General features: G+C 33.8%; 1 long non-coding RNA gene and 1 other non-coding gene across 2 annotated transcripts; both read right to left on the bottom strand.

Moving 5' to 3' along the window:
• Nucleotides 1–3038: 3038 nt before the first annotated feature.
• LOC131065795 (uncharacterized) lies at nucleotides 3039–3702 on the bottom strand. The gene is made up of 2 exons (XR_009111475.2): nucleotides 3540–3702; nucleotides 3039–3396 (listed from the first exon to the last, which is right to left on the bottom strand). It is a non-coding gene; the product is annotated as an uncharacterized LOC131065795 (long non-coding RNA).
• LOC131065885 (U1 spliceosomal RNA) lies at nucleotides 3149–3310 on the bottom strand. The gene has a single exon (XR_009111509.2). It is a non-coding gene; the product is annotated as a U1 spliceosomal RNA (small nuclear RNA).
• Nucleotides 3703–22812: the final 19110 nt, after the last annotated feature.

The raw sequence follows: 22812 nt of genomic DNA, 5'->3' as shown, positions 1-22812 counted from the left end.
TCATCATAAGCATAAAGAAATGAAACTCACAAACATGAAGAAACACCAAATTTGTGCCGAGTGGAAAACCCTCCAAAATCTCATGATTTTGTCATAGGGAGAAAAACCACTCCATGAACCTGTATCTTTCATTCATTCCAATCCTTTACAATCGGCAGTCACTACTGCTCAGAAATTTAACACAACTCATATACATATACAAATGTGCATATATCACTCGTACATGTACACAAGTTTATGATCAAAACTTTCAGACCCACTTATCCTCATATATATATATATATATATATATATATATATGTTTTTACACACACACCCATACATGCATCTAAAGATTACAAGTGTTATATATGAACTTCAAAACAGAACAGTTACATATTTCTAACTGAACCAGTTAGAATCTGTTCAACAAACTTCCTCTTAAAAAACTTCAAAAAAAAATAGTTTCAGATTACGAATCTGTTTTAGACAAAACTGATAATCATTAAGCTTCGTTTGTGAGATATTCGAAGACAGTTTCCATAACGGCATTATGCTTTGCAACTGACTGAAAACGTTTACACATTTCCTTTTGCTTTGAACCAACAAAAAACTTTATATAGTACCTTGGGTTTAAAACCCCAAAAGATTTATACAAACTTCTAAAACACTGCATAGCCATATTTCGGATTCGAGACCCTCTTTAGAAGTGAACAAGAACATAAACCTTCATACCTGTGAAGTTTAAGATTCTGCCCAAAGAACCTCATACCTGAAACACAAGACTCTGTTCGGCCTTAATACCTGAAACACAAGACTCTGTCTGGCCTTAGGAAGTTTTTTCCTTCTTTCATACGCCCCAGATTCTCATACATGAGCAAAAACGAACATATAAGCAAACTTTTATTCTTTCTGAGAAAGATAAATGCATAAACCTGAAACTTCATTTGAAATAAAAAACAAACAATGAACCTGCCTGTATCCATCAATCAACTTCCCTGTTTCGCACAAAAATATCTTGACCCAACCGATTACTTCCTGTTTGTTTTACAGAATGAATTCAACTTTCAAAACGCAACAAAAACCGTTTGCTCAGAATAAACCGATACCCACAACCTTAATCAAATTTAACCAAAATTTGGAGTCCGCCATGCAAAGTCAATACTTGGCGAGAAAGGACTGACAATAATCAATAATGCGTTCAGACTTGTCAGTTTACAGTGGTCTCAATTAAAACTGCCGACAACATCATTAAACCTTTTCAATTTTTTCGCTTTAAACAAATGCCATCATATATTCCATGCCACGTCAAAAATGCCACATGTAACATTTTGCCAACAAAACAGATCTGCCACGTGTTTGCCAGATGACAGATAATTTAAATAGTTAACAATTACTCACTTCTAATGGTAAAAATTCACAATGTATAGTGTGTAAGTACCCATTCTTTGCACAAACATCATCTGCTAATAGTTCAGCCAGTACATTTTATCATAGTAAATGGTTTGTTGTTAGAACATGTCAGTGCAGTTGATTGCATGTCAGTGCATTGTAATCATGTAACAAGCTTATAGAAGTAAGCGAAGCATCCAAGTACCGGTACAAGTCCCAAGAAATCAGTTTACAGAAAAAATAATGGCTCACAGGCCTCAAAGATCAGAGCAACTGTGTAGAACATGTCACGAATCACATTTGCCTTTACCACTTATGTATACAGTAGGGGATGCTTGTGTGCAGCCACAATTCTTTTCCAGCACTTGACACTTTTCTACAAATGTTTTACTTTATGTTTCATATAAATAGTTGAATTAATCACTGTTCAGAATTTGAAGATATGATATTTCCAGATACCTATCAGAATTAGTTTGAAAGCTTTTGGTAGAAAATTGTGAGTACTCTTATAGAAATCTTAGCTATTTCACTGGTCACCCCCAACAAGTAATGGATCACTTGTGACAAGATACAATCAACTAAGGCATAAACCAGATAATAACAAATACATTGAAGACAGGGTACAATCAAGTCACAGCTATTATGCCTTATTTTTAACAAGCCCAATTCAAGAAGTGTATATCCATCCCTGTACATAACATTTCCCTATTGGATCAATCAAAACGATTGAACAGTCTGATAAGTTCAGACATAATATAACAAGGTATGATCATTAATCAAAAGGATTGAACATAATCATTAATCGAAAGGATTGAACAGTCTCATAAATTCAGACATAATATAACAAGGTACAATCATGAACAAAGAGATCAGACAATTGAAATAGCAACATAGACAATTTATGTTTGATTACATTCATAGCTTGTAAGGTACATTTCAAACGATGTTTTCCCTGCACTAGATTCATACCACTGTTGCAGCATACCAAACCATAAGACAGACTCAGCCTATAATGAACAAGCAGCAACATCTCTGATTTTAAAGCAGACCTCTTGTTACAAGTATAGTTGTGCCATCTTTGGCTACGGATCAAGCATTGCGTATAAGCCTTCGTGGAGTTTATTACTGTGTTACAGTTCTATCATTGAATTATAAGTATTTTACTTTTAATCTTGTTTTCATACATTCTTTGGATTTTAATGAGAAAACAACTCCTTATGAGTCTAAGACATCCAAACAGAGTTCTCAGTCATCCTAAAAAAAGCTACACTCCTATCTGAGTAGGGAATCCCTAAACACAGTTCTAATGCTCAACCATACTCAAAACAAGTACTAATCAAATGTATTGATTTAGAGCTGTCCAAAGAACTACATAAACAACCTATCCATTATCCATTTTCTGTTTGTCACTACATATCATTAATAATGACGAATGTACAAATAAAAGATAACTCCCACAACAATCCCTCACTAATATCTGATTTAAACTAACATAGCGACTGGTCGACTCATATAGATGTTAATGTTAACTCTCTATAACTTTAACAAGTGAAATGGATCAGAAAGATGTTAAATTTACCCTCTGTAAATACTGTATCACGGGAATTGAAGGAGAAAGACTATGGAAATCTCAAAGTTCAGTTCAACCTGATGTCAACAATTTAAGATTTCATGATAAAGAGAGATTGCTTCAGGCCCATCAATTATATTTCTGCTACAGAATAAAATGCCCTGTAAATAGTCACAAAAGTAGATATTTCTTATGAATGGTATTATGTGGGGGGCCGCGCGAACGCGAGCCCCCTCTGTCACAAATTATGACGTCCATTCTCCACAATGGGAGATGTTAGACAGAACCCCCTTCTGTTAGTGCAATGAAGGTGCTCTCTCTAGGCCATCGGTCTTCGTGATCACCGATCGACCCCGCCCAGGTATGAATGCTTAAATCTTATCCCTCTCCTTCCTCTTGTACTCCCTCTTCTCCCGTTTTTTTCTTCTTTTCACGCATGTGGGTTCATTAACAACCTGTTGCAATTAACAGATCTCATCAGCAGAATACCAAGAAAGGAATGATGAGGATTACAAATTCGGAGAGCAAAATAGGATGAATGTAACTCTGCCACATTATAACAATTAAACTTGCTGCAGACTCGCCTACCCAAACTCACAATTTCACAAATATATGTCACAGGAGCCAAGTAATCATAACGTCTCTGAGAGATTAGATCTTTCGCTGCGAAAACTCATGTACTTAGCAAGCGCATCCGCCCGCCTTAAAACACTCTACCAGATCGACTTCTATAAGGATTTCATATGAATTTGGAAATTTTTTGCACAAGGGCATACCTACGACACACTTGGATGCGATGCTAGTGTAACATTTATAATTTCTAGAAGTGCCCAATCAATATTGGCAATTTTTTTAGTTCTTATGAAATGGTAAAGGTGAAAATTTTAATCTTTGTCAATAGTTCTTTGGTTGTAGGTGAAGTTGAATGGTTTTGAAGGAGCCCATCAAGGAACAAGTCTTGTTGAGTGCAATGTCTCAACATCATGAGGGATGAGGCTCTAACCGTAGACGCATTTGGCGAAATGGATATCTCTCAATCCTTGACTCTTAGTCAAAGAGGTTTCAGCCTAAAAACTTGTGCTCTTGTTTTGGGTAATTAAGAGTTTATTGTGTAGAGAGATTGCAATCTTTATAATCTACATGTTTCTCATATGTTTTAATTTTTTTTTAATCTAGTTTATTGTTTTAGCAATAACTAGCATATAAATCATCCATTCTTAATTAGAATGCTACTTAAGTTTTCATTGGTATTAATTTTTCACATTTTAAGAATTCAAATTTGACTTACAAATTATCTATTTCCTACTTTTGATTCTACTACATAAAATTGATTCATGTATTTCTTAAACCAAATTATAAATTGTGACAATGTCATCTCCTTTTAACAAGTTATTACCTACCAACTTGAGTGTGAAATATTTTAAATTATATTCAATAATGTGGATAAAGAAAGTCATGCCTTATTTCATTATAATTCTCTAGGATCAAGGGGACTTACTAATTAAATAATCTTGTAAAAGATCAAGATGTTACATTAACATTTAGCACTAGATATCTATGGTAACACATAACTAGGCTTACATCTACATTTGTTATCATATATAACTTCTCTACTGAAAGTAGATCATAAATATACTTCATTTATTAGGTCACTTGATTTCAACTTGTGAACTTCTAGTCATGTATATGTCAAAAGACTAAAGTTAGAAATTATTCTCAAGATATTTATCACATCCAAACGGGATATTAATTTCCTTGTCACTATCAATCTTTAACAAACCCTCCATAACGTAGATATAGATTGAAAATATTTATACATAATAAAGTATATACATTAAGTAAATAAATTTAAGTTTTTATAATAGAAAGAGAGTCAAAATGCAACAATGTTGTGTATCATCATGGTATTATACTTCTAAAATCAATTCTATGTATGGTTTCTATAAGGAACTATAATACCATTTATATTCATACTTTTCCACATGGTTATAGACAATTTTTAGATTAGTTTAAATACCAATTTTATTATTATTAAAGATTTAAATTTATTATCACAAGCCTACTAAACAAATACATATATAAGTATGCTCAATGCTTATGTATCATTTTATGGGAAGCTTTGTAACCTATCGAAGTGGTTGTATCAACTATCACATAGACAAGGAAATAGTCTAAAGCATTAAGATCTATTGCATATTACAATTTGATTGGGCAAGTAATTATCTACTACACAATCATTAGGGCCCATTAAATGTATATGTAGAGAGGAAGAGATATGTCTTGATATGATGATACGAGTTTCCATTAGTTCTAGGTATATAAAATCTCAATCAGTCTAGTGCCTCAAATTCTTGTGTCAAAATTAGCAAGACCAAGAAAGAAGACATGAGATCATGAAAAATTTATATTCCGAGTCAAAATAAATTCATGCACATACATGTAACATCATATGAATATCCCATCCAAGATTTAGTACACTAACTTCTTATCTCATTGTACAACACATGCATATAATGCCTTAGTACATCACAATATAAGGGTAACAATGGGGGATGTATGTCGATTTAGGAATGGTTGTGGAGAATGTAAAATTATTACTAAGGATCCACAAATGAATAGGATAGATGAATATATATGGCGAAGAGAAGAAAGGAAAGAAAACTATAGGGATTTCATGGCTTGTATGCTCAAATGGATCTCACATCACTTTGTCACCTCTTGTTTTGATTATGTTCTTACAACTTTTTATGTTGAAAGTGGATAGAGGGTATTAAGTTTTTAAAATTGTATCTTACAAGTGAGTGGAAGGAAAGGAATCTCATAAGGGAATGTATACTATAAGTGTTTTAGTGATTTACCATTAAAACATGTTGAGGATTGTGTCTTGAAAGAACGTGAAACACTTTTTATTTCCTTTCAAAGTTGGACTCCTATGTTAGAGGATTAAGCCATTACCTTATATATCATAGTTTCCATCTAAATAAGAAAAATATTACTAATATCAACCATGATAAGATAATTTTTTGACAAATAAGAATATTATATACATTTTATATAGCATCCCAAAAGATCATCCCTAACTCATTGATAATTTATTCAAAGGTTTTGATACCTTTCTTAAACCATGGTCTAAAAGGACATAAGGGATCCAAATAAATATTAGAAATATCCCATTGAATGAAATACCTTCTAACTTGCTCCCAAGCCTTCTAGATTGACTTGAAGACTAATTAACCACTAGTAAAGCATTTAAAATTTCCAAACAACTGATTGATTGACCCAACGCCTTTCCAATTAGGTCAAGATTTAAGAGAACCACTACAAGCATTATTCTTAGCTAGCACTTTCCAAGGCTCACATCCATCTAAGTCCTTCATGATCTATTTTATAGCCAAAGAAACACCTTAAGCATATAATTTTTTCAAAGACATGCCCCCAAATTCTATAGCCTTGCAACACCACACCTAATTGATGTCATGATCCTTTTTTATTGTCCTTTCCATCAAACAAAATGAAAGACTAGATAATATTTTTAAGATGCTTCAAATGAGAGGAACACACTAACCAAGAAAAGAAAAAAATCATAGTAAGAAGTGAAAATATCTTGAAAAATTCAAATATAAGTTCCATATAAAGAAAATTTGAGCAACATTTACCCATTTTTCACAACTTTAGCTGTTATCCAATTCCACATTTTTCTCAAAGAAGGAGAAAAATAAAATTGCATGCACAAATATCTTACTAGCCAATTAGGAAGCTCCTCTTTACAACATAACTATACTATCATAAGTTGTAACTTCTTTACAATTTCACACTCCTTTTGGGCCCTTTCTTTAACTTGCCTCCTTCTAGGTCATTTTGAGCCTATTTGGGCCTTATCTCATCCACATTGTTCTCATATGCTCACAAGGTGACCCAATCCTAGGTCCTGGGCCTATGTACTTTGCAACCATCTTTCTTTTATCCCTTTTTAGGTGGACTATGGCACCTAGTGCCATAGTATTAGTGGACTATGGCACCTTGCATCTTAGTTCCTCCAAAACAGACCCTCAATTCCCACTATTTGTGATCCAATCCTAGTATTTTGATATGATAGTTGGAAGTCAACCTAAATGTAAAAATACCTTGAGAATCCTATATAGGGAAATCATTTATCATTCACAAGCCTTTCATTCTCATTCAAGAGTCTTAATTTCTTCATCAAGAGTAGATCTGAGTACAATGAGCATAAAGCCACAACAACTTATCTTCAAACATGTTTTCATGATGGATTTTGTTATGATTCATCATTTTATTGCATCACCACTATTATCAATCCTAAGGTATGATCTTATCAATTCAACATTTCATTTCTATAATGGTGGAAAAGTTGGGTTAGGGTTAAATCAAAGACAATACAACCACTAAATGACCTAATTAACCATTACATTGGGGAGGAGAGAAATCTAATCGATTTATTCTTGAAAGACCAAGATTCTAATCAGATTCCAGGCTCCTTTTATAGAACTTTCTCCTCCTTAAATTGAATTGAATTGATTGGTTGAAGATTAGGACAAGATAGTGAACTATTGAAGCAATCTAATAGAAATAGTAAGCTACATATGTCGTACGGAGACACCAACCTGCATCTGAGTAAAATAATATGTTTTGAATCAGTTCCCAAAAATTCAAGTTGATTTTTTAGGACCAAGTAGTATCAATTTTCCATGGTCCTCCAATTTATCATCATTGAAAGTTGAACCTATTCGTCTTCGTGAATTTTGTTGATCCTCCTTATTACAACTCTATACCTATTCCAACACATAGAGAAAAGGGGAAATATGTTTGGAATAGGGGTTTTCCTTAGGCCAAACCCCAGTTTTGGAATTAACCATGAAATTGAATTGAAAAATGTAAATGAAAGACTGCTGTAAAATACTTTCCTTTTGAGGGAAAGGCTGAAAATACTTGAAACATTAATGATATACCTCAATGAATTTTTTTTTGTCTTCACAAAGGAATCAGGGTCTTGTTGGTGTTTTTTCCTACAACCCTCAATCCTAAGGATTTCATCACATCTTGAGTTAGAGATAAAACCTTCAATGTGATCTCTAAACTATCAACAAACTAAGGACAAGTAATTCCAACAGTAACAAGGCTCTCATAACCTTCTTCACTTCGAGCTCCATCATGCTCAGGAGGGTATTCCTATTTTGGGCCTTCATAGATAACAAAATTACAACATCTCTTCCTACAGGCCTACAAAAGATGGAGTTTTTTCAAATACATAAGGACATTACATGTATTGCTTTAGATTTGAGCTAAATACCATTTTCTCTGCCTCTAAGAATATTTGAAAACACAAAGAATAGAATAAATTTAAGAGAGGGGAAACGGGTTAGAGGGAGGATTGATTATGGAAATGTTTTTGAAACAAATCCTGGACCACAATAGGATAGTGTCTATCCTAAGGCACAAAGTTTATTCTTAGGTCACAGATGTAAACCCAAACAGTAACTAGCTTTGAATTAGTGATATTTTCAAACATCAATGCCTTACATTAATGCAACTCCTTCTATTGTTACATAAACCATTCTTGTTAATCCATAAACTATTTCCTAGGTTCGCAGTGATTTGCATATAGACTTTAGTTCCTTCCTTGAAGGAAACCCATATGCACAATCACTCGTTGACATAAAAATATATCAAGACAAATCAAAACATCCTTAACATTTCAATTTGAATGAAATCTGGAAATACAAATGGAGACAGTTTTGCAACAATTTAACAATTTGCTCATATACTAATTGAAATTACTGAAAAAAATTTACATTCATTCCCCCGGGAATTTTTCTCCAACGATAGACTACACACAACCCTATTCTAATTATCCAAAAAATGAAAAAACTCAGAACCCCTAATACAACCATGGTATTTCTTTTTATAACATAAGGAATGCACAAGCTATAGGCTGCTTACAACTGGCTAATTTTAAGAATGACACGTCATCCCTATGTGCCAAAAGAAACCACCTTGCTAGTTCTAGAAGAGACAAAAACCCGGCATGCACATCCTAACCATCTGATGGAGAATTAAAACCTATTGTCGCCTAATTGTTTTGAGTCATGCCACCATCACATGGTCATTGCTTCTATGGAGGAAAGATGAGCACCAAACCAACTAGAAAAGAGGACTCCAAACTAGCAGAGAAGCTAGACAAATAAAATATTGGAGCACCCTCAAACTAGAGGAAGAGCTCATAGTCCTAGACTGGAAGCAATGAAAGTAGAAGGAGAAGCTTATAGATGAATATTGTAAGTAGGGAAGGGGTTGCAGCTTCCATAATCTTGCAACATCGTACAAAAGCTGCTTCTAAACCATCCACCTCCACCAGCTGCCTTTCACCAATCCTCTTTCATTTTCGTCAGGCCATGGTGTAGGGGAAAATATGGACAACCCTTGAAAGGTTCTTGCGATTGAAATTTCCTTTCAAGTCCCCTTCGATTGTCCAACACATTTTCAAGGCCCCTTCGGTTGTGAAACAATTAGTCTTAATATTCTCCATCCTATGTCATAAAACTTAGAACCCAAGAATCCACAATATTGCTCCGTAAACGGAAATCCTTCTTCTGCAACCATCTTCATGATAACATGCAGTATTATTGTGACAACTACTTGCTTGAGACACAACTCAATTTCATTTCTATAAGGATTTGGGATTATTGAAAATAGCTCATCTTCATATTATTACACATGCATGCTATTTTTCCTGCTTTATGCTTTTAAAATTGTCCCTATTTTATCCCCACCGCCAATTTAGTCGTCTTTCTTTTTTTTTTAAATACCGCTATAGTTATCCATGCAATCTCTTGTCGTCGTCACTGTGATTTCTTTGTCCCATCATCTGTAAACAACTACCATTTATTCTATGAGACTCACCCTAAATAGATGATTTTGCCATGATATGTATACTTCTTGATCACACATTTCACACCTTGGAATGTGGTGTGCTTCACTCGTGCCAATTTTGATCTTTGTTGTTTACTTGATTACTGCCTACAACCATTCATATAACCGACCTTGGCACTTGATAATGATACGTGTCACCTCATTGTGATTCTCTTCATATCCTTGTACACCCTCTTCATGAACTTGGGGCTCACTAAAGTGGACTTTGGCATCTCGCCGAGTGTCGAGTTGACATCTCATATTCCTCTTTACAAGAGACCCACTTCTTCCTTTTACTCAGGGCTCAGTGATATTAATTAAGGCATCTCATCGAGTATTGAGTTTCCAACTCAGACTCCACACAACACACATCATCTCGTTCGCTCGGGACTCATCAAAGTGTAAAGACATTCCCACTGAGTCACGAGTGATTTCCCAAGGGATACCCTAGGAAATTCAAGTACACTGAGTGGGATCATAGGACTCGGGACCCATCTTTGGCATGAGTTGACAAGGATTTATTTTCCCGCCAGCCTTATTTAAAATAATTTACAAGGCCTTGATGAGCTCTAATGGGGCCAAAATTTAGGGTTAATAGGTTTCATATAAGTTGTCTTCGTAAAACATATATCATGAATGTCATCTCCAATGCTTGAATCTTGACTTCATTTCTCTTCTAATTCTTGATGGAAGACTGATTGCTTGCTAAATTTAATTTAGGATCTCAATTTTTATTTCTTGAGTTGATTAGGAATTGACTTAGGGTTAAAATAAGAGGGGTAAACCTCCTTTTATACTTTCTTGTCAAAAATCCAATTAAATTTTCATAAGAGGCCGACACGGGGCTAGTTTTCTCGTGCACCAAAGATGACCATTAGAGGGGGCCAATTTGGGGCCAATTTAAGAGGCTCATGGCGTATACGCCCTAGTCTTAATTTAGGACGAAGGCATGGTACGTCTTGGTCCTAAAAATCAGAACTCCAAGCTGGGGGTAAACTGGAAAATTGATGAAAATGTGAACTAGATGGGTGGTGTGAGCAAAATCAATATTGAAATCAGGCTTTGGAGTATGAAACAACACAGTGAGGCCTAAATTGTAGGCAAGTACAATTTAGGACACTACATGTAGCCTCCAATTTAGCGAGAGTATGAGACTAAGTATACTCAAGATAAAGTACACAAAGGGTTGCATTGAGACGAGATGCACTAATCCCCCAGGAAGTTTAGTATCTTAATACTCCAATATCAAGATAAAAGGGACATCATAAGAAAGAAGAAAGAGAGAGACAACATGACTACTATCCTAGTAAGATTTCCTTACTACGAGTCATGAAAAAAAAAATTACAAAGCAAAAGGCTCAATTTGCAAAGCAACTTGAGTATTGAAACATGACATGATGTACATGCCTAAAGTATAACATTGAGCAGAGTGTATGCCCCCACGTTAAAGAAATTGCATACACCTTATCGAGAGCAATTTATTTAAGGTAGCATACATCCAAAATACAAGCATGTTACCACAATGAGATGCCCCCAAGAAAGGACAAATCAAAGGATAATGGCCACAAAACATAAAAGCACATAAGGGATCCACTAACTCCAGGGCCAATATTCTCTTATGATAAATAATGCATATCATGAATATTTGCATTGAATTGACCTCGTCCCCCAAAGGTAGTGGAACTACATGCACAATGGAAGAAGAGCACATGTGTCTTTTGAGTCAACATTGAAGAGGTCAAAAGAGATCTCAAAGCTTTGCATCATCCCCAAGTAGACAACACAAGGGACAACATATAAAAGAATTGAGATACAAATAGAGGAATTTCACAAGATTCAACCTCTTTATTACCTTGTTCCAACAAAGTAACAAGGGTCATCTGAAGAGAACCTAACAAAAACACATCACGAGGGAAACACATTACAAACAAATAAATAGACAAGAGAGGATCTACAACACGAATGTAGCTAATCAAACAAATCATCTGCCTCCTAATCTTGCTAGACATTATTTTGGGAAGGTGGACAATATGCAAGAGGAGATAATTCAATCATGATAGATAGAGCTACCACAATTTCTAAACAAGGACTATGCTTTAATGATGATTCACTTTGTTTGTTACTAGGAGCTAGGGTTAATGCTTTTCGAAAAATGTGAATATAAATCATGATTAACATCAAAAATCTCATACATATCATCAAAATCATTAGAATCAAAATTGTTAGCATGAACAACATCATCATCCATTTCATCATCTAGATTAATAAAAATAGGATCGCTAATACGAAAAGAGCATGAACCATCATTTTTCTTAAGCATTTTTAATCTTGGTGATTTAGGTTGAACTTCCTCCATAGGTTTAGGAGAATGCTAGACAAATGGGACCAAGTCAACATTTGGTGTCTTCGGGGAGGAAATAGTTTGAGAAGCAAGTTTAGGAGGCTTGGTACGACATCTTCATCAACATTCTCTTGCATGATGATTCCTTTTAGTTTTAGCTGAGGTTTATTAAGGTTGAGGATCAATGGACATAGGCTTTTTTTCTTCCTGTAGAGTAGGAGGAACAAAATAAACCACCTTAGGCTAGGACATAGAAGATTCCAAGCACTTTCCTTTGTAGGATGTAGGAGGTGGAACTGCAGCATATATAGGAGGAATAGAAGGTGTGGGAAGAATACTAGGTCCATCATGAAGAGGATGAATATGTTTAGGGTCTCTAGGCTTACTCAAAGATATTTTCATCTCATTTTTCCATTTTTGAAAAGATATAAAAATGACATCATTTCGAGGCTTGATAGGCTCAATTTGTTTAAGCCAAAAGTAATCAAGGGTGAAATTACCACGCTTTGTCGTGGGTTGGTAAAGGCTATGATTAATTATTATGATAGTGCCATTATGATGATATTTTAAATATTTATGAATAGTGGAAGGCATAGCTTTCATGGAAGAGGGCCAAGGATGTCCCAACTTTACACAAAATTGATTTGATGTAGGAATGATAGCAAAAGTCGCATCTAAGCACTTAGTACCAACCTCAACAGGGAGACTAATAGAACCAATAGTATGGAAAGAGAAACCATCATACACTTTGACCATAACATTAGATTTATCATATGTCAGTTGATGCAATTGTAAAATGTAGAGATATTCTTCAATTCTCACATTCACCATACACACTGGATTGATGAGCACCCCTCATGAGAGTTTGTCTTTGATCTTCGTAGTGATACACAATTGGCCATTAGGTGCAACAATAGTCTCACTAGGATCAAAGGTAATGCATAAGTCCTTAGGAGGTGTAGGTTTGTCAACAAGATTCACAACATTATTAGACTCAATACCAAGGTCATCAGTAAAAAAGGCAAGAGACTCATATTCAAAAACATTAGTAGAGTGGAAAGGCAAAGGATTAGTGAATATTTGGAGATTTTGCTTAGGTTACTCTATGGATTTGTTTCCTTTGTCATTCACACTAGTTACAGATATGGTATTATTATCAATGAAGTCTTGAATCTTACTCCTTAAAGTATAACACTTCTCAGTATCATGATTGGTTTAATAGTGATATTGGCAAAAGGCTTTGGGGTCATGATAAGATGGAAAAGGTTTAGAGGTATCAATTGGCTTGATGGGAGGAAGTTCCAACATATTAGTATTTATCAACCTCGACATTATACTATGCACAGACTCAAAAAGAGGAGAAAATTCGTTTCTAAAGTATTTGGATAAAGGGGCCACACTTGATGTTGTGGCTACCACTTGAGTATTGATGTTTTCATTTATCTTGATGTATCCTTTATTCAATTTAAACTTCACAAAATATTGTTGAGCACTCTCATTCTTATCAACCAGAGCCATTGAAGGGGATGATTCAAACTGACTCACTTGAAGTTGATAATTATGAAGCATTACACACAATTGCGTAAAGGAAGTAAATTCATAAAATAGAAGCTTATCCCTAATATATTTTTGTAAATTAGAAATAAAAATTCTTTGAACATCATGATCAAGCATAGGATAAACAATTTGAGAATACAAATGTTTATATCTACCACTAAAATCAGTCACTTTTTATTTAACTCCTTGCTTGCAATGAATCAAATTAGTCAAAGTAATTTTAGGACCAATATTATTGTAAAATTGTTGAATACAATAATTAGCTAATTGGTGAAATAATGTAATAGAATAAGGAGACAAAGAACAAAACCATTGCAAAGTTTTATCCCTAAAGGTTTGAGTAAATAATTTAGCCATAAGTCTTTGGTCATGAGCAAAATCACTACATAAAGTTTGAAATGTTTTCACATGAGTCAAGGGGTCACCTTTTCCATTGTACAACTCCAATTGTGGGACTTCCATATGTTTAGGAGTGACAACATGAACAATATCATCATATAATGTGATTGCTACATCAAATGTGGGCACATTAAACTTGGATTAAGTAATGGAAGCTAATTGTTGTTGTAAGGATATAATGGTTTGGTCTAGATTGTCAATGGTTGCTTCAATAGAAGGATTGAAATTGGACATATTGGATTGTGATGGAGGATTAATATTGTTGTATGTGGGTGAAGGCTGAGAATATGGAGTTGGAAAATTATGGTATGTGGGTATAAAAGCTAATTGGGATACAAATGGAAGACTCACAGAAGGAGGGATATAAGAATATTGATTAATATGATTTCCCCCATGACTAACATGTGAAGGATTAACATTTTGTGTGGAAGTAGTCATGATAGAAGATGCAAAAGTAAGCACACTAGGCAAGGATGTAGGCATAGGAATATAATGATTAGTTTGACTAGTGGGTTGATAGTAACCAAGGACATCAACACAACTTTTTCTTGGCATGATATTAGTGTAAATAATATGAGCAAGGCCACACAACAAATCAACCCCAATTTAATCACTTTGTACCATTCTTTTTAATCCTTCAATCAATGGCATTGCCTCACTTTTCGGGTATTGTTGACTCATCCATTGTTGAAGATTTTCAAATTCATTGCCAATCTTCTCCAATTGGTCAATGGTAACCCTAGTTAGTGATTCATCCTCATCATGAGAATTATGAACAACATGGGGATAAATGACATTATTTGTTGGGTTGGAAGAAGCACTAACCTTTTCATGAAAGAAGTTATCCAAATTAGGCTCCATATCCTTAGTGATTAAACCTTGAGAAGCCTTAATTCCACAAATTCTTCTCATGAGAATATTGTAGGTAGGACTAATGGAAACAAAACTCATGCACAAAGGAGGGAAATTTGAAAGCACAAATTGAAGATTATGATTAAACAATGCATTTTTTATAAAAATGATTGATTGACCAATTAATTAAGCAATTTGAATTCTGAATTTGAATGATAAATGCCTCTAAATCATAGCATAACAAGTCATAAAGATCATAGATGAAAATAGACTTGAAAAATTATGCAACAGACAAGTAAGTTTTAGAATTATAAATTAGGGTTTTTTTGAATTTAACCTCTAAATTTATGTAATTCAATTGAAAAGGAGATCTATGAGTGCAAATTTGAATTTTAATATGCATAAATAATTAGATTCGAGACAATGAATCAAAATTATGCAATCCAGAAGTTTAAATTTTAAATTATAAATTAGGGTTTTTGTGAATTTAACCTCTAAATTTTTGTAATTCAATTGAAAATAAAAATTGTGAATGCAAATTAGAATTTGAAAATGCATGCAAATCAAATTTGAGATCACAAATCATAAATCAAGGTGCAAGAAGTTGGGTTCACCAAAATGTAAGGGTGAAAATTAGGGTTAGGGTTAAATCAAGATAATAAACTAAATGACCTAGTTAACCATTACATTAGGGAGGAGAGAAATCTAATAGATCTAGTCTTGAAAGACTAAGATTCTGATTAGATTCTTGGCTCCTTTGATATAGCTTTCTCCTCCTTAAATTGAATTGAATTGATTTGTTGAAGATTAGGGAAAGATAATGAACTATTGAAGCAACTTGACATAAACAGTAAGCTACAGATGTTGTATGGAGCCACCAACCTGGATCTGAGCAAAATAATATGTTTTGAATCAGTTCCTCAAAGTTCGGGCTGATTTTTGAAGACCAAGTAGTACCAATTCTCCATGGTCCTCCAAATTTTTTGTCACCGAAAGCTAAACTTGTTCGTCTCTATAAATTTTGTCAATCCTCCTTATTATAGCTTTGTACTTGTTCCTACACATAGAGAAAAGCGGAAATATGTTGGGAATAGGGATTTGCCTTAGGTCAAACCCCAGTTTTGGAATTAACCATGAAATTGAATTAAAAAATGTAAATGAAAGATTGTTGTAAAATACTTTCCTTTTGAGGGAAAGACTAAAAATGCTTGAAACACTAATAATATACCTCAATGAAGTTTTATTTGTCTTCACAAAGGAATTATGGTTTCATGTAGGTTGTCTTCATAAAACATAGATCATGAATGTCATCTCCAATGCTTGAATCTTGACTTCACTTCTTCTCTAATGCTTGATGGAAGACTGATTGATTGCTCACTTGAATTTAGGATCTCTATTTTGCTTTCTTGAGTTGATTAGGAATTGAATTAGGGTTAAATTAAGAGGGGTAGACCTCCTTTTATACTTGTCAAAAATCTGATTAAATTTCTGAAAGAGGCCAACATGGGGATAGTTTTCCTACTCACTAAAGATGACCATTAGTGGGGGCCAATTTAAGAGGGACATGGCATGGTACATCGTGGTCTTGATTTGGGACCAGGGTGTGGTACGTCCTGGTCCTGGAAATCAAGACTCCAAACTGGGGGCTAAATTAGAAAATTGATGAAAATGTGAAGTAGATGGGTGGTGTGAGCAGAATTAGTATTGCAATCAGGCCTTGGAGGACAAAATGCCAAAGTGAGGCCTAAGTGAGGACAAAATTGTAGTTGAGTACAATTTAGGACACTAAAATTTCCAATTTAGCTTCTCCTGTACCAAGGGCAATCTCTCTTTTTCATCATCGTAGTTGTAGTATAGTTGGAAACACCAACATGGTGTTTGACTTGAGAAAGCTCCTACATAGCACAATCATTTTCCCATCTTATCTATACATAGGTTATAAATTTGGAAATAGAGAGTTGTAGAATTGTGTAGAGCACATTGAGTTGCACAGTTCCAATTTTTGAAGAGGTGAAAACCCTTAGACTATCAATTAGTGCCATACTTTTATACTCTTAGGTTAAATTTTGGAGGGAAAGATCCACACAACCTCTCGATCCAAAATCTAAAGTGTCAGCTAACGAAAAGACCTTTAGGACTAGGGCGCTTTGCTCCATAGTCTAGCACTTTTAGCTCCATATTTTAGTTATGGGTTCTCCACATCTAATTTCAAAATTTGTACTTCTTTTTTCGTTTCCAATTTTGTCTTTCTATTTATGTTGAATATTGTCAATTTTGCATTTTTTTACCTATTCATTACACATTCATATTAAATCAAACCAAGTCAAAAGAGGAAATAATCACACATAGCACCCGACTCTCCTTTAGGACTAAAGTTGACCTTGATATTGATTTTGGATCTAGTTTATGTCTCTAGACTAGGACCTTATTTCAATTTCAATAACATAATAGGTTCACATGTTAATAAAAATTCTAAATCTAAAATTAATACAATAACAACTTAATATCACATATAGATTATCAAAATTTTCCTTTTAAAGAACAAAGAAAAGAGAAATATCATCTACAAATTGTCATTATATTAGAATCTCGTTATTAATAAAATTTAAATCTTTAAGAGGAGATCCTATATTAGAGTGTGTAAAAATTTAATAACAATAATAACCAAGAATGGATTCAATGGGCATCCTCATCTAATAGGTATTTATATCTAAAATGGGAAAGACAAAACAACATTCATATTGAAATGACTTAAATTATCTCAAAATATAACACTAATTTTTTTCAAAACATATAGATCTAAACCCCAAAGATCTCATAACATCTAAAATGAAATTCCATTTAATTCTATCACAAGGTTTTTTTTTTAATCAATTAACATCATAGATGCATTTTGCCTAGAACCCTCAACCCAATTCATGTCTTCCTAACTAGGAAGGATTTTCTCCAAAATGTATCTCCTCTCCAACTTTATTAGAAGATATTAAGTTTATGAAAATCCCTTGGAATATATTAGCCAACAACTTGGCATAAGTCTTATAATAAATATTTAATAATATAATAGGCCTTTAATTCTTGATGAGAGAGGGGTCACCCTCCCTAGGTAACAACTTGATAATTGTAGTACCCCTCCCTGATTCATCTTGCCTTTTTGTATATCAATGGATCATATTGATATAGCTTAGTCCACTCTATGATGATTTGATGGTCTCCTACTATGTACTAACCCTATTTCATGATTATATTAGATATGATGATGATTATGATAGTGCTTAGTTGTTGTGGCTGTCTTCTACTGCATTGTGATAAAGACAATGTCATACCACTCATTCATGAGCACGATATGATATTATGATTCCCTTTAGTTGTCTTCCTATTTCATGTATATGTTATTGTATATATTGTTGTATATGTATTGGTGGTGACAGCTTTGCAAGTATTAGACATTGACTCCACCTGGCTTCACAAGTCTGAGCATGTCTTTATCCCAATGGCAAGTTGATTAGAGATGACATGAGTTCCTTCCACACACTCTAGGTTTAAGTTGATTACCCTTGTCATTTTAGTGTCTTGGTGTGAGATGTTATTTAGCGTCAAGTTGTCTATTGAGTTATCCTATGTTGGATTGTTTTGAAGTGTTATGATTATTGATTAATTAATTAATTGATTTATATAGTTTAATAGTTAAATTAATTTAATGGATCTACATAGTTTATAATAATAAATTTAAATAAATAATTGAAATTAATATTTAATATTAATTAGAGATTAATATTAGGATTTATATTTAATAAGTGATTTTATATTATTGGTTATTTATTTATTGATTATTGGATATTTATCATTTATTAATTTGGGTATTTATTTATATACCTTGGTTATTTTATTAATGGGCTTTTATATTTAATCATGCCCATGGTTTAAATTATCATTGGTTGTTTATATTATTATTTCCCTTTTTTATCCTATTGGGTTAATTAAATATTATATTCTTTACCTACCCTGTTTTATGATTGGATGAGTATATTGGGTAAGTTATTTAAATAATGTTTTATATATTTTACCTCGATTTTGGAAGGGATTGGTATAGAATATGGTTTTTGGGTATTTTTTGATTGGTCAAATTCTTTCTATAGTTTTGGTTTTAATTTTTATTTATTGGCTTTCTCTATGCGTTGCCAAGGTTAGATTCTCTGTGAAAATATGAGTATTGTGGGAGATTTTGGTTTGCTTGTGCTTGGATTTTATTGATTGAAGCTTGTGGGATTTGAAATTGGATCTTGGCTCTTCTTCGATTTTCATTTGCCTTACCTTCGATTTCCAGGTTGGTTCGATTTTCTCTCTCTGCAGATTTGCTTTTGGGAAAGATTGTCTTCTTCGTGCTTGCTTACTACATGTGGAAAATATTGTTGAGAAAAGCATAAAATAATATGGTTTACAGATTTATTGTAATTTTGGGTGGATAAATGTATTTATACATATATATGTGTACTATTGTGGTAGTGTTTTTGTAGCTTGCCATGAAAAGCATATGTGAAGACTATGTGATTTGTATTCCCATCCTCGGCCCTAAAGAAAGCTTGCATTTTATCAATTGTATCATTGGTGATGGTATTTCTACCTTGTAATATCTCTGGGATATGTTATGTGTGTTTTGGGTGTTGTCCTTGATTGAGTGTGAGTATAAGCTATTGAGTATGTATGTTAAATTTCCCTTGTGAGGTCTTGGTGTTCTAATTATGCCTTGCTTTAGCTTTGTCTTGGTCTTACGCACCTTCTAGAAGTGAATTTGAGACCTTATGTGCTATTATGATCAATTTTGGGTGGATCCATAACTTATTTCCTTCCATTTTTGCCATTTCTTTGTCTCTGTCACCATGTGTTACAGAATGTTATATATGCGCTAAAGAATTAGTTGTATGTGCTAAAAGTTGAGTTCTATGTGCTATTCTGGACCCCATATGCACCTTTGTATGTGTTGTAAGTGCCATTTGATTTATCTTTTGATTTTTAGACTTTTCATGGATGTGCTAAAAGAAGTTCTCTGTGCGCTAAAAGAAGTGCTCTATGCGCTACTCTTTCCCATGGATGCACTAAATTGCCCTATTCTGGTACTTTTTGTCATTTTGTGATATATTTTTGGATTCTGATTTTGTTCCAAAAGCATTTGATGATTTCCTTGTGATTCTTAGAGTGGATTGTGCTTTAGTTTTAGCTATTTTATTATTGTTTTAGCTCCGACAAGAGGAATTTATACCTTGTTATTGAGGATTATGTCATGTTTTCTCTAGCAAGATGAGTGATCCTTGTTGTGGAGGATATACGTGTTGCTCCAGAAAGAGGACCAATGCCTCGCTGTAGAGGTGATCTACAATTTGGCTATGCAAGAGGATTTATACCCCGCTTTGCTTATTTGTGTATTTAGTTTCTTGAGGCTCTTGATTTGAATGTTGGATTTATGGCTCTTGTCATGTTTCATATTTGTATAAGTGCAAGATTGATGTTGTTGATATTATTGTAATGTTGACCTTGGTTAATTGGGTTATGTTGTATTGAGAGCCCTCATTCATGTATATGAGTGATTTTACCCTAAGGCCTAGGAGCATGATTAGGGAGAGTGGGCTTCCTTGAGTTTGTTGAGGTCATGAGGAATGAACTACTAGGATTCCTTGAGATATGGAGTCGAGGTCTAGACCGTTGGGATAGCTCATTGGAGTTTTATTGTAATAATCAAGTGATAACATAATAAACTAATCATAGGAGGGATGGTAGTAGTAACTTATCTTAATAAGATAAGAAATGGATTGGTGATGCCTCATCTCATGGCCTGGAGTAGACCAAAGTGAGGTATGGGAAGATCCGATAACCAGATAAATTGAATTCCCTTGATTTCCTCACAGGTTGAGATGGTTCCACATGTGTATCATGGATGTCAGGACTAAGTTTTAGGATATCCTTTATTGTTGGTGATAGCATGTGATGACACTCTTCCCTACATGTGGATCCTAGTTCCTTAAGCTTTGTTGTCATGATGCCTCTGGAGGTCTTATGTTTTGTTGAGCTTGAATTTAGCTACATGATGTGTGTAGTGTTATCCTTTGGTTGTTAGGTGTTAGGCTAGATCCAGTGTGTGTGTGGGATCTTGTGTCATCTCCTAGCACATGGGGTGGTTCCTTATGGTTCCACATGGTCGGGTGGTTTGATGCCTTCTTCCATTGGGATGTTCTTCATTGGATGCTCTTGTGTGTAATGTGGACTCTTCTCTCTTCAACTATGGATGGATACTTGTAACTTATGTATATGATTCATATGAAACATGTATGTGTAGAATTCATGATGTAATTATATTCATAGTCAAGAAATATGCTCCTTGATGTAAAATGATTGATGTGTATGTAATGGTCTACAGATGATGCATTAGGCCATGATCATAATACTTGTAAGAGAATGTAATGTTGTATCATGTTGTATCTTGGATAATTCTCATTAATGGAATTAATTCTATGGATATGCATTTAGTGTTATGTGAGTGTCTATGATGATTAAAGGAAATAGAATAGTAATATGGTAATTAGCATTGGAAATGGAATAATGATGCTAGGATGTTGAATAGGTAATTGGGCTTAGAAACATTTGGATTGGTGCTCTTAAAATGAACCTTAGGGGTTTAATGGGATTTATATTAATAATGGATGTATCCATGATAGATAGACTAGATAGGTATGTTATGTATGCATGAAAAGAGAGTGTTAGTTGAGTTAGAATGCATTGGTTATGGTAGAAATGCATGGTGTTATGCTTATGTTGATATGTTCTCGAGGATGTTATATGATATTGAATACCCTAGGGAAGAATAATTGTAGAGTTATGTTTATTTCCGCTTGCGTAATGAGTTCATATGATTATGCCTTTAAGTTGTGTTCATGATGATTAATTATTTATCATGTTAATGGATGTTAAATGCACATGAGTAGTTGATTATATATGTTGCATTAAGTGATGTTTTAAAAAAAAAATCTTTATTTGTTAGTTAGATTAGTTGTTTTCTCTAGGGTATTTTGGCGGGCATTACAATAATACCTCTATTAATATCCTCATTGTAGAGTTATGACCAATAAGGAGAAATTTATATTTTATTACACTTATAAAACTTATCAAATAGACCATAGCCCCAAGGACTTTATCATTAGCAAAGTATGAATGATAGAAGTTGTTTGATTTATTGTAAGAGGCTCCTCAAGTTTCAATGCATGATCATTAGTCTTCCTAATACGACTTCTATTTTTGAAAATAATAGAATTCACACAAGTGGAAGTGAATAGGTCAATATAATTTTTTTTCTAAAGCCTCCCTTATTTTAGTCTCACAAGAAACCATTAATAATTATAGCAAAATTTTTGTGTCTCATAGTTTTAGTTTTTAGATAGTTAAATAATGCTTTTGAACCTTTATCACCCACCTTCAGCCAATTAATCTATACCTAATTTTAGACCCTTTAGCCTTTTATACATTTTCACACCCAAACTATGCTTGAGCTTAGCAACTTATATTTTAAATTTTTCATTAACAAGGTCATTTTGCAATATTAACTTAACATCCAACTACTTCTCTAAAATAACTCTAAAATAATCTACCCTCCTAGTAGCCTAAACGTTACCATATGATCTAAACAATTATACTTAGCATCAATAACATTGGAACAATTAGAAACACAAGACATCCCTTTACCCTCTGCAAAGTATAAGAAATATCAAAACTATAAAAAAAATACTTGACAGAGTGATGATTAGATAGT

Source organism: Cryptomeria japonica, chromosome 6 (assembly GCF_030272615.1).
Source record: "Cryptomeria japonica chromosome 6, Sugi_1.0, whole genome shotgun sequence".
Classification (NCBI taxonomy): domain Eukaryota; kingdom Viridiplantae; phylum Streptophyta; class Pinopsida; order Cupressales; family Cupressaceae; genus Cryptomeria; species Cryptomeria japonica.
Note: the sequence above shows the minus strand (reverse complement) of the source record. Positions and strands in the feature narration are given on the sequence as shown.